At 41.1% G+C, this 12,490-nt stretch overlaps 1 long non-coding RNA gene across 1 annotated transcript in view; it reads right to left on the reverse strand.

The window, feature by feature from the left end:
* LOC137643677 (uncharacterized) overlaps positions 1-12,111 on the reverse strand; it is an 18,817-nt gene extending 6,706 nt beyond the window's left edge. The window contains exons 1-2 of the long non-coding RNA XR_011045038.1: positions 11,905-12,111; positions 997-1,085 (exon numbers count right to left, since the gene is read on the reverse strand). This is a non-coding gene — a long non-coding RNA (uncharacterized lncRNA). The remainder of the gene's footprint in view (positions 1-996; positions 1,086-11,904) is intronic.
* Between the last annotated feature and the right edge of the window lie 379 nt (positions 12,112-12,490).

Here is a 12,490-nt window from a genome sequence, read left to right on the forward strand (position 1 = left end):
GAAACCTCAAGGTGATGGCCAAAGAGAAATTGGAAAGTAAAACGGAAGAAACTATTTTGCAATAAAAGTATTCGTCAAAAGGTAGGTGCTGGTAGGGTACTTAAGGGTCTGAAGTAATGCCAACAGTACACCGCGTGAGGTCCAATGATAGCGTTAACAACTTATATGACTTTACTCGGCAGTTTAGCTTATGAATGACAAAGGCAAGAGAGAGGACATATCTTAGTGGCTGACCATATACACACATGATCATCGACCGAGCCCACTCTACATCAAGCTAGGACCAGGGAAGGCCAGGCTATGGCTAAGGGCATAGGGGCAATTCAGACTTAAGGACCAAGACCTAGGAATTCAATATATTCTTTGTAATCTCCTCGCATACATAAAAGGTTAAGGTTAAGGATAGTCCCATCAGAATAGATGCTCACCAGAACTCCAGCCGGGCAAGCACAACCACCCACTGAAGTGCCCTACCACAGCAGTGGCCTCCCCAGTGAACAGCTCAAACTCACCGTCTCGGTCGGGGATCGATCTGCTGCCATGCGAATGCTAGGCAAACAAGTTACCACTGTACTAGCCAGGAGGTTAAATATATTCATATTGAGGAGATACTTATTTTCCTCCATGACAGTCTTAATATGCAATGACCACTACCATTCAAAACTTTGGAAATCTCAGTTGTAAGCCTACTAGTTTCTCAATAATAATGTTCAAGATTCCACCGAATTTCTTCTATATTCTATAACAAAGTAACACCTTGAAACCAGTAAAGGTTGCGCTGAAAACAATATCCATAGTCCATACATAAATGACGACCATTTGTATTCGTGTAGGAACAAATGAAGATGGCAGAGATTAGTTCATATCCATTATGATAAACTTCAAGTTCTCTCAACATACAAAACTAAGAATAAATCTTAAGTTTACAGCAATTCTGCCTTTTCAAAAGGCACTTTCTAGAATACAAAGCGTTTAGAGCATGCTTAGACCTCTAACCTTTCTCCTGGAGCAGTTTCTGGACCCAAGAGAGCTTCCCTGCTCTCAACAAAGCTCTTCTCCGTTCAAAGTTCTGCTCTCGACAGGATCTGCGGAGAAGAAAAGATTACAGACCATTCCAAGCTAAAATAATAAAAAACAAACGTATAACTTAATTAGAAAATGTCAACTGTACCCTCCAGTGGTCTCTTTACAATAGAAAATGAATAGTTTATCATATGTTTTTAACTTTATGATATAACATTCATATTGGAAATATTCATATGTATCATAACCCCCTACTATGCGTTATGATAATAGAAAATTTTTCATGCAAGAAATACCATTATATAGTTTTGCTTTATGGAATTATCATTTACACAAGACAAATGTTTTACACTTTTAAAATTCCTTGCAATTGTACGTTCTTAAATTTTTCCCTCCCCCATTCCATATAAATATGTTATAGACATAATTAATTATTTAATTTACTTCACAACTTAAGTTGTGTAAATTTTTTATCGAGTCACCTCTCCCTCTCCCTCTCCCTCTCTCTCTCTCTCTCTCTCTCTCTCTCTCTCTCTCTCTCTCTCTCTCTCTCTCTCTCTCTCTCCTAACAATGAAAGCTGCAAAATAGGTTGGACCTTTTGTCACCTAGATAATCCATAAATACTATAAAACTGATCACAAAGGATTTCATACTAACACCCATCAACTAAATCTGATATACTGAACCTCTCTGCTACTAAAGTATCCAAATCATTATTTACAAACTAGAGAAAAGACTCGCAAGCAGTTGATATAAAAACCCATTACTAGTTAACTTTCAGATGTTCCATTCTAATTAGTTTTTAAAAAAAAAATTCTTTATATTTTCCCACCAGAAATGATGATGATGATTAAAACTATAAACCAGGCTAAAACCCTAACTAGAAAACCAGGATGATAAAAACCGAAGGGTTGTAATTGGGAAACGAGCCGCGAGGAAAGTTAATAATCTATTATTATACGATAATGACAAATTAATTTTGAACGTCTGAAATTTCACGTGGAACTCTTAAAGCAATATTGTCTTCTAAAATCCACCTATTCAATAAGGATGTTATTAGTATCGATGACTATTTAAAGACAATAAAATAGAGTTGTAGTTAAGAATCTTATAAAAATATCGCCCAAGGAATTTGAATAGATTAACAATGAATAACCTTCACTTTCATAAATGTTTTTTTTGGGGCTCAGGCCATGTCGTCCTGATGGAAGTTCCTATTAAGTAGCTTTCTAGGGTATATTTGACTACAGTGATATTCCCAGAGAATTTTACCGTAAGGTATCCAGAATTGTAACTCCTGGAGCGAATATCCATAAATAATCTCACAGAGATATCGCATAATATTAGAGGACGTATTCTTGACACGTCACATAGCTATCTTCGCCCCGAACAGTATTAACGCTTCGAGGGGGTATAGTGACAAGAATCTGAAACGAGAATGAAAAGAGAGCCGCTCATAAGGCATCTCTCCTATTCCGTTTCCTTTGTGTATCTGATGAAGGCGGTAGCGCCCTCTTCATTCCTTTTCGTGTAGCTCTACTACTCGGTGTTTTCCCTTGTGTTATCTCATTATTTTGGATTTAATTCAATATTTTGATGACTTCTCCGGCCTCTTCTGCCTCTAGGAAGTTGAGTATTATCTTTACTATGTATAAATGTAAGCTCTTGTCGTTTTGAATTAAAACAAAAGTGATTTTAACGTAAAAAAGAGCTGTTGCCTACTGGAGGCATCCTGGATGCTGTCGCTCGCTCTTATGGGTCAGTTAGTTAGCTAGAGCGACGTTCCCGGTTTGTTACGCTTTAATAATTTTGCTATTTAGCTACTCTAGAAATGCTTATATTGTTCGGTCAGTGTTAGCTCGGTGATTTCGATACGGGTCGAGGTACCGATCCTGCCTTTCGGGAGGCTTCGTAGCTTAGACGTCTGGCACTAGTACTTTCATGCATGGTATAAGTTTTTTCCGAGTGTTATTTTATTGAAGCTATAGGCAAATATTTTATACATGTAAAATATTGTTGAATGTTTTTTCCAAGATTGTATACGAGAGAGTTTCGGTGATTTAGGTAATCGATTCTCATCTTACCTAGTCTAGTATTCTAGGTACAGTAGTATACTTTCGCACATCCCCTATTGTTCTTTTTCTCCTACGGAAGCTAAGTTCAATCCCTCTCTCCCTCTGTAAGCCTTCGGCATAATCCTAGTGGTTCTATCTGTATAATAATTCAGATATAACTATTCTAGGATATGTCTGTCCTGACCTGATAACCAGAGTGACTGGTTTTTTGGGTTAGGGCAGAACATCAGAGTTTCTAGTCTGTGGTCTGCTTCTTCCTAGCATAGAGAAAGAGTCTCCTTTTCTAGGTTAGGGGCGGGCACAGGAAGCTTTGCTTCCCTAGTCCATGTTGGAAGGATGATTCCTTCCTCTAGTGGCCTAGCAGACTGTCCTGTGTTGTTTTTCTCGGGCTGGAGAATGAGTGTTCTCTGTTGCCCGGCGAAATAACTTCACCTAATTTTGTTCAGGTTGGGAGGAGGTTAGCAAGTATTGCCAATCTTCCTCCCTAATAGACAACTCTTGGTTAGGATGAGCTTCCCTAACGGCTGAGTGTGTCTTCTGCTAGAACGAAGTCTATAGGACCCTTATCCCTTCCCCACCTCTCTTTCTTTTATTTTCTTTTAGCCGCAGTCCTACTTCCGTACCTAGTATAGGTTAGGATGGAGGACAGGCTCAGCTCTCTGCCAGAGACCCTTTATTCTTTGCAGAGTGAACCCCAGACCTCCCTTCCATGTCCGTCGGTAGAGCCCGGCAGACTATGGATTCTTTGGAAGCCTGAATGTTACATTCTCCCCTTCCGTAAGTTCACTCTTTCTGGATGGAAGGTCGTATGGCAATGCCGCCTTATAACCTTACATCCATAATGTTTCTCGGTCTATTGTGTTGCACCCATAACCCGGCTGCCGGCTTAACAGCCGACAGCCGGGCAGGTGGAGGTTCTCTGGTTCTTGGCTACTGTCGGCGGGCACGGGTTTTATTACCTTTGCCTGCCGGCAGGGGAAACACAGCCCGAATCTGCTGGCTACTACGATAGCAGCCGGGTTTTAGTGTTTTCAGCCGTCGGCTGGCAATGATTCCCGGCCGGCACACAGACGCGAATCAGTGGGCTGCCGCCTATTAGTTAAAGATAGTATATCTTTGATCTATAAAGGGGTAGTTGCCGGCTGGCACAATAACATGCGATGTACAGTAGTTGCTATATTCGTAGTGTAGTACACACTTTATTAGTAAAAACTGCTGTACAGAGTTTGTGATAACACTAAAGTTCTTCATCATACTTAATGTTATCTTGTACAGCCTTTTGTTGAGTCCGTACTTTATATAGAAAGTGAGTTCTTTCTGTATTCTTTCAATCTCGTATATTAAAACTACACATTAAATTTCCGTTTGGGAAATTACATAAGGTATTCTAGTATAGAATTAACCTTAGTTTTAATATTTTGGGAGGTTACAGCAATTGACTGAACAGGAAATACAAGTATGTGTCTTTCCTTCTTTCTTTTATAGCTTTTCTATATAAGCTAAATGTTTCAATATAAGTGAAAAGCCTTCACTTGATACTCATGGATTTTTCTTCTCTTTACAGGAGGACCATCTGAAGTGCGGGAGTGTTCTGTAATGTCCGCAGTAAGAACTTCTGTGGACATCATTATTGCAGGAGGCACGCAACATGCGCAGCCTCCAGAGGTGTTCTCCACTATTGGGACCCTCAGGTTTGTACAGTTTGTTCTAACCTGATTACCGAGGCTTTTGATGACCCGAAGTCAACGGAGTCAAGGGATGCTGCCAGGGAAACGTTACGATCCTGGGTGAGGGGTTTTCAGAAAAACACCTCAGGTCCCTACCTTCCAAATGAGAAGATGAGGGCCTACCTTTTCCCTAAAGCATCGGCTGATGCAATCATCCCCCAGCCTCAGGTGGAGATACCAATTGCCCTGAACCCGGTAGATTCTGAAGTCTCAGCCACCCTTCAAGACATCCAAGTGGACGATAGGATGTCGGAGATGTCGGAGATGTCAGATTCTACTGAGAAGGACCTTCTAGGAGAAGGTCAGGAGGAGGAGCTGTTTCAGACTCCTCAAGTAGAAGAGCAAGAAATCGACGAAGTGTCGGTTACGTCGGTTCCGGACCCAGAACCGGTTCCTTCTACATCGTCTGCTATCCCAGATGAACTGGGAAGGACTCTTTCTTCCATTGTTGAGATGATCTAACAAATTCAATGGAAGAATGATGAGAAGGAAGCTGCAATGAAACTGGAGTTACATAGACTAGCAGCATCACGTGGGCCCCAGAAGCGGCTCACCGTGAAGGATCTTCCCTTGTGCTCGATTACCAATCCTTGGAGGTATGCCGAACACATGCTAATGACAACCGGGGAGATCGTGATCTCAGAAAAGTCTGTAGCAATTCCCCTGGAAGAAGTGGAATTTTGGCCCAACAAAGATTTTTATCCGGACTGCTATGCCCGTTTTAGGAAGGAGCCAGCCTTAAAGGAGGAGATGGAGCTGGAGGTCATAGTTTTTGACCATAGTAAAGCTCAGACGTTACTAACGAGCTCGATGAAAGAGAGGGGCTTCACTAACTCAAAGGTGCCTGCCTTGAGTAAGAAGCTTCCCTCCTTTGTGGCCTCTCCTACCAGAGCCTTTCCCTTCTTGGAAAAGGGATATAAGGCTGCCTTAAATGCGTTGGAGGCAGGGAAACCATGCCCCTCCTTGGAGGAGGTTATCTCTGACCTTGCCCTTGGACCAAGAAGACTGGAAGGACGTACACCTTACCTTCTCAGTCGGGAAACTGGAAGCTGATATTGCCGAACGCCAGTTCGGTGAGGCGCTTCCAAAACTGTCGGAGGCTCTCTTGCGTAGAGAGCAAGAGACAAAGGAAAGACTTGCGGCATCAATGTCGTTGCAAACAACACTAGAAACGATGGCAAGTGACCCCAAGAACCAGGACATGTTCATGGTTGTGGCCAAAACCCATCTGGCCACAGTTACGAAGGATTTCTATAGCTTTATTAAAGCTAGGAGAGCCTGTAGAGAGTTCGTGTTCGCCTCGGTTGCGGTGAGGCACAAACCGAGGAAACTGATCTCCTCTTGTATTTGGGGTAAAGACCTCTTTCCCAATAAAGAGGTAGTAGACAAAAGGCCTAGGCCATCCTCTCGGCCGGCTAAACCCTACCAACAGCAACATCAACAACAACTTCCTGTGACCGCGGTGCCTCAGACAGTGGCACAACCTCCAACCACGTACCAGCTGGTACCTCAACAAACGGCGACACTGTCGCCAGTTCTTAACCCAGCCTCCGAAAGGCAGACTTCTTCCTTTCGTTCGAGAGCCAGAGGAACAGCCAGAGGTTCTTCTAGACGCCCTTCAAGAGGAAGGGGATCCAGGGGAGGACGCAGTCAAGGAGGCAAGGTCTCAGGTCCACAACAGCAGAAGTAGATACTTCCAGTAGGAGGGAGATTACAGCTTTTTAGGGATCGCTGGACCTTCGATCCCTGGGCCCACAGCCTAAATAAGAATGGACTAGGTTGGAGCTGGAGCAGTCCTCCACCTCAATTTCCTCAACACTCAACCCCCGCTCTGGAAGAATATGTCCGAGAGCTCTTAGTCAAAAGAGTAATCCGGAAGTTCAAGTCCATCAAATTCCAAGGAAGTCTGTTTTGTGTTCCAAAGGAGTACTCAGAAAAACTCAGAGTCATTCTGGGCAAATGCTGTGTCTATAGACTTGTTTGATGCTTATTGGCACGTTCCAATTATTCGTCACCTCTCCCCCTACCTAGACTTCAAGTTACTTTGATAACTTTACACCTTCAGAACCATGCCTTTCGGGCTAAACATAGCCCCAAGGATTTTCACGAAGCTCGCGAACGCAGCCATCCATCAGTTACGCCTAAAAGGGGTCCAAGTAGTAGCCTACTCGGACGACTGGCTGGTGTGGGCAGCATCCAGGACAGTATGCATGCAAGCTTTTAAGATAGTGATCCAGTTCCTGGAACATCTGGGATTCAAAATCAACATAAAAAAGTCTCTTCTTTCTCCAGCTCAAAAATGTCGGTGGTTGGGAATCCACTGGAATTCGGAGTCATATCGGCTTTCCATTCCTAGTAAGAAGAGGAAAGAAATAGTAGGATCTGTCAAGAGACTATTGAAATCCAAACGGATATCAAGACGCGAACAGGAGAGAGTGCTGGGCTCTCTGAAGTTTGCTTCGATAACAGATCCAGTGCTAAGAGCACAGCTTAAGGATGCAACAGGAGTCTGGAGAAAATATGCATCAAACGCGCGAAGAAATGGCACCTGTCAGCAGTTCACATTCAAGAGTTCCGCAATGCGACAGCAGACGCTCTATCTAGGTTTACACCTATAGAGTCAGAATGGTCCCTTGACGCAGGATCGTTCTCTTTCATCTCGAGTCAAGTCCCAGAGCTGCAGATAGACCTCTTTGCGACGAAAGACAACAAGAAAATAGTTCGTTACGTGTCCCCTTACGAGGATCCGTTAGCGGAGGCAGTGGACGCTATGTCCCTGGGCTGGATCAGATGGTCCTGTATCTATCTTTTCCCTCCGCACACCTCCTTTTGAAGGTCCTCGATATGCTGGGATCCTTCAAAGGGAAAGCTGCAATAGTGGCCCACAAGTGGCCAAATAGCGTGTGGTTCCCTCTGGCATTGGAACTACGATTAAAATTTGTTCCGCTACCGGATCCATCCCTGTCTCAGCTAGTACAAAAGTCGACTGTCTTCGCTCCATCACAGAAAACACGGAACCTACATCTCATGATTTTCTCTCCTTAACGATGAGAAAAAGATTCGGTGTCTAATAGTCGGTTTAGACTTTTGGAGGAAACCAGAAGACATTATGAGGCTTCAGGGAAGAAATAGCTATCCTTTGTCAAGGCGAGGAAACTGAAAGAAATCCCGACAAATTCCTATTTATCATTCTTCATTCACCTTCATGAGCAAGGTTTAGCAGCCTACACAATTCTATTGTTCAAGCCTGCCTTGACAAGTCAGATACCATATGCCTTACAGGTCGACCTTTCTAACGACGTTCTTAATGAACTAGCCCTTCAGCGCTTCCAAAGACCATTTGTTTGGTCATTAGATATGATGCCTCATTGTGTATAAATAATGAACAATGAGGAATGTGCTTAGAAGGTTTTGAATTTAAGTCATATTTCTGTTTGTACTCGCCTTGGGGGCTAGAGTTAGTGAATAGTGACTCTCTCTACAGAGGAAGGCCACGTCCAGTTCTTGGAGGGAGAACTGATTCTATTTCCAGACCCAACGTTTCTTACCGGAACAAGCTACCCACCAACAGGTAGGGTCCCTAGAGAATCTGCCCTCTGGAGGAAGATGCATCTCTATGTCCAGTGGAATGCCTAAAGGTCTATCTTCATAGAACTTCAGACTTTATGGGAGGACAGCTGTTCAGAAGAGAAACCCTGGGTTCAAAGTTATCTATAACTAAGGGCGAAATTCACCCGTGTTATTCGCAAAACGGCTCCAGACATTACACCCGTTAGTCATGATCCGAGGAAAGTTGCCTCCTCCATAAAATTTCTTTAATTATATGGACTTTGAACATCCTTGTTTGCACACCGGCTGGTAGTCATCCAAGGCGTTCTTTATGCACTATGCGAAGCAAGTGGAGCAACTTCGATCTGTGGTAGCAGCAGGTAGAATTCTTTAACCTTCTGTTTTAAGTCTGCGAGGAACAGTGTAATTAATTTGGGACGATTAATTTAGAAGGTGCGCGTGTAGTCACTGTATGTTACTACACGCTGAGCGATAGGCCACGAAAGTGTCCTTACGAACTGTTCCATTGACGTCGGTAATCTATAGCATAATACGGACACTTGTGGCAAGCGTTTTTTACGCTAGTGTATGTAAACAGTACACAGACTATCATTATTATTAATAATTCTATTGAAGTGGCAAATCTGTTTCCTAGTAGATGAAACAATATTTTCTGTTGACTGTTTTTCTTTATGCTTTTACGCATATCATCCACATTATATAAATTTTATAAATGTGATCTGATATGTTCGTTTATTAAATTTTATTAGAAATGTACTTAGCATTAAGATTAAAATATGGATATTTTTATCATGGTATGTCTTTCGAGACTGTTCCCTGATTCAAGCAAAAGTCCACTCACTCTAACCCTTCCTTGGAAGGGTTGACGTGGTACCCTAACGGGTTGGTGGCAAAGAGGCAAAATTTGTTTCTATGCGGATACAACCATTATCCAATAGTTACTAAGAGTGGTCACTTTGGGGAAGGTGTCACAAATTCATTCTGACTTTGGCGACTCTGATACAAACTTTGCTTTATAATGTATAGGGCGAGACCACTATACAAGCTTGTCATTTTGTCATCCATAAGTTTTTATGTACTCCTCGAGACTTTTCCAGAGTCTAGTATGACTCATCCCTGTAAGAAGCAGGAAGCACTAACATAGTTCATGCTTAGATGAAATGATGTATGACGGTAACATCATAGGTCTCTAGGTCTAGACGTACCAAGAAAATACTTTCTTGAGAGTACAGCACTGATTGGGAATCCACAGATACAGTAATGCTCTGGTAAACTTCCATCAGGACGACATGGCCTGAGCCCAAAAAACGGATTTTGAGCGAAGCGAAAAATCTATTTTTGGGTGAGGTAGCCATGTCGTCCTGATGGACCCACCCTTCCTTTTATTGTAAAAGGGCTTATTGACCCCTCCCTATAATACAGTATCTGTACCACCTCGTATATCGCTACAAGGAATAAAGAGGGCGCTACCGCCTTCATCAGATGCACACTGGAAACGGAATAGGAGAGATGCCTTATGAGCGGCTCTCTTTTCATTCTCGTTTCAGACTCGTCACTATACCCGCTCGAAGCGTTCTGTTCGGGGCGAAGATAGCTATGTGACGTGTTAAGAATACGTCCTCTGATATTATGCGATATCCCTGTGAGATTATTTAGGGATATTCACTCCAGGAGTTAGAATTCTGGATACCTTACGGTAAAATTCTCTGGGAATATCACTGTAATCAAATATACCCTAGAAAGCTACCTAATAGAAACTTCCATCAGCACGACATGGCTGCCTCACCCAAAAATAGATTTTTCGCTTCGCTCAAAATCCGTTTTATAAACTTACCAACAGTTTTTCATTGACTTTTATCAATTTCGATCAAATGAACCCGCGTAGAGGAGGAGAGACCAATAAGGCGCTAAAGAAAACCCATTTATTACAGCAAGGTAAAAGTTGCGAGAGATTGGAAAGTAAAACAAAAGAAACTAAGTTGCTGTAAAAGCATCTGTCGAAAAGGTAGGTGCTTTAAAGTAATGCCAACAGTACACCGTGAAAGGTTCATCAATACTGATAACCTAATGTGACGATACTAGACAGTTTAAAAAGGACGCTCATGAATGGCGGTGGCAAGGAATAAGAATCTCCTACAGGCTGACCATATACACATCTGTTACCAAGATTCCTTTCTAGCAAGCTAGGATCAGCGAGGGCCAGGCATGGCCAGACCATTTGAACAATTTAGACATACAAACCAAAACCAAGCAATCCAAATTCTTTGTAATTTTCTTGCATATATTGATTTAAGAATATTTCCATTTACAAGCTCACTAAAATATATTCGTATTCAAGGAGTATCTTTTTTCCCCCGTGAACATCTCAATATGCAATGGCCACTACCCAGTAAAGATATATTTCAATTTTAGTTCTAAACCTACTAATTTCTCTGTTCAAGAAATCCACCATTTCAATAACTTCTACAACATTGCCAATATCATCTTTAAAACCATTTCATCATTAAAGGTATATACATTGACAAAGACGTCAACTTTCAAATTTTCACACTATTTCATTATCTTCACATGGACTTCATTGTCTCGAACCACCAAGGTGTATATTTTGTAATAGCTAATCTTCCATAAGACTTAAACGCATTGCTCAGTTTGTTATTTATATCAATTATAAGAAATAATCATGCTACAACCCTGGATGGATAAGTAGAATGCTACAAGCCCACGGGGTTCACCAGGAAAAGTAGGTAATTGGTTAAAGAAAAGGGAAAAAGTTGAAATTTCATTAAAATTGGTTTGAAGTAGTAAAGATAATTTAAAACTATAACATACATTGGTCATTACACACACACACACATATATATATATATATATATATATATATATATATATATATATATATATATATATATATATATATATAACTTTTGTAGACGTCTTCTGAATGGACATCTTAAACCAACGAATAGTTTAAATTCCGTTCACTAGCCGAGCCTCTAGGAGTATATAATTATCCCCTCTAAACTATTGAAGAACAAGAGTTGATTGCCTATCTATATTAATCAACAATGTAGGCAAAGTTTATTAGCAATCATTGTAAACCCAGAAGATTTTGAAACTTCATATAAAATATTGTGAAGTCCGTCCCCCCACCAAGAGTGTCTTGCTTTACAATCACAATCAACAGCCCGTATTCACTTCCTGAAAGAAAGAAATCTAATAGTTCTCTTAAGGGTGCATCAGTAATTTCGATGCAGCCGGTAACATGTAGTGAAGAGACCCTGCCATGTAAGGAAGCAGGGTTCCTTCCCCTCGCCCCCAACCCGTCGTTAACTACCTTGTTAAATTCAACGGCAGTTCCAGCTCGCGATGAATAGTATCCTTATATAGATGATGGTATGTACCCATGTAGGAACAAATGCAAATGGAAAGTATTTATTATCAGTACATAACAAGCATAAAAAAATCCAATAAGGTTCTCAACATCCAAAATTTAAATGCATTAGTGTACCTTATTTCAGCCGTTTCAAACGGCACTTTCTAGAAATCTATGCGTTTAGAGCACTCCTCGACATCTAGCCTTTTCCGTCGGCCACTCTCTAGACCCAAGAAAGCTTTCCTGTTCTTAGCAAAGCTCTTTTCTGGACAAATTTCTGCTCTCGACAGCACCGTCAAATCTAAATCAGTCCAACTGCCACTACTAAAACGTCCTTACACCGGCGAAGTAGGACACTGAATGGCTAAAGAAATCCATCGGGGCTCAGACGTAACTTAAAGACCTTGGTAATAGAAGATTTTACATCTCGACTAGTCAATTACCTTGTCGGTCAATCTCCAGTGGCAGCCGAACGCTTGAATGATGGTTTAGTTTTTTTTTCATGTAAGTACGTACTGTTTATTTATGCATACATACATACTACATACATGCATACACACATATAAGTATGTATATATATATATATATATATATATATATATATATATATATATATATATATATATATATATATATATATATATATATATATATATATATATATACACACACATATATATATATATATATATATATATATATATATTATATATATATATAT

The sequence above is a fragment of the Palaemon carinicauda genome, chromosome 7 (genome assembly GCF_036898095.1).
Source record: "Palaemon carinicauda isolate YSFRI2023 chromosome 7, ASM3689809v2, whole genome shotgun sequence".
Taxonomy (NCBI): domain Eukaryota; kingdom Metazoa; phylum Arthropoda; class Malacostraca; order Decapoda; family Palaemonidae; genus Palaemon; species Palaemon carinicauda.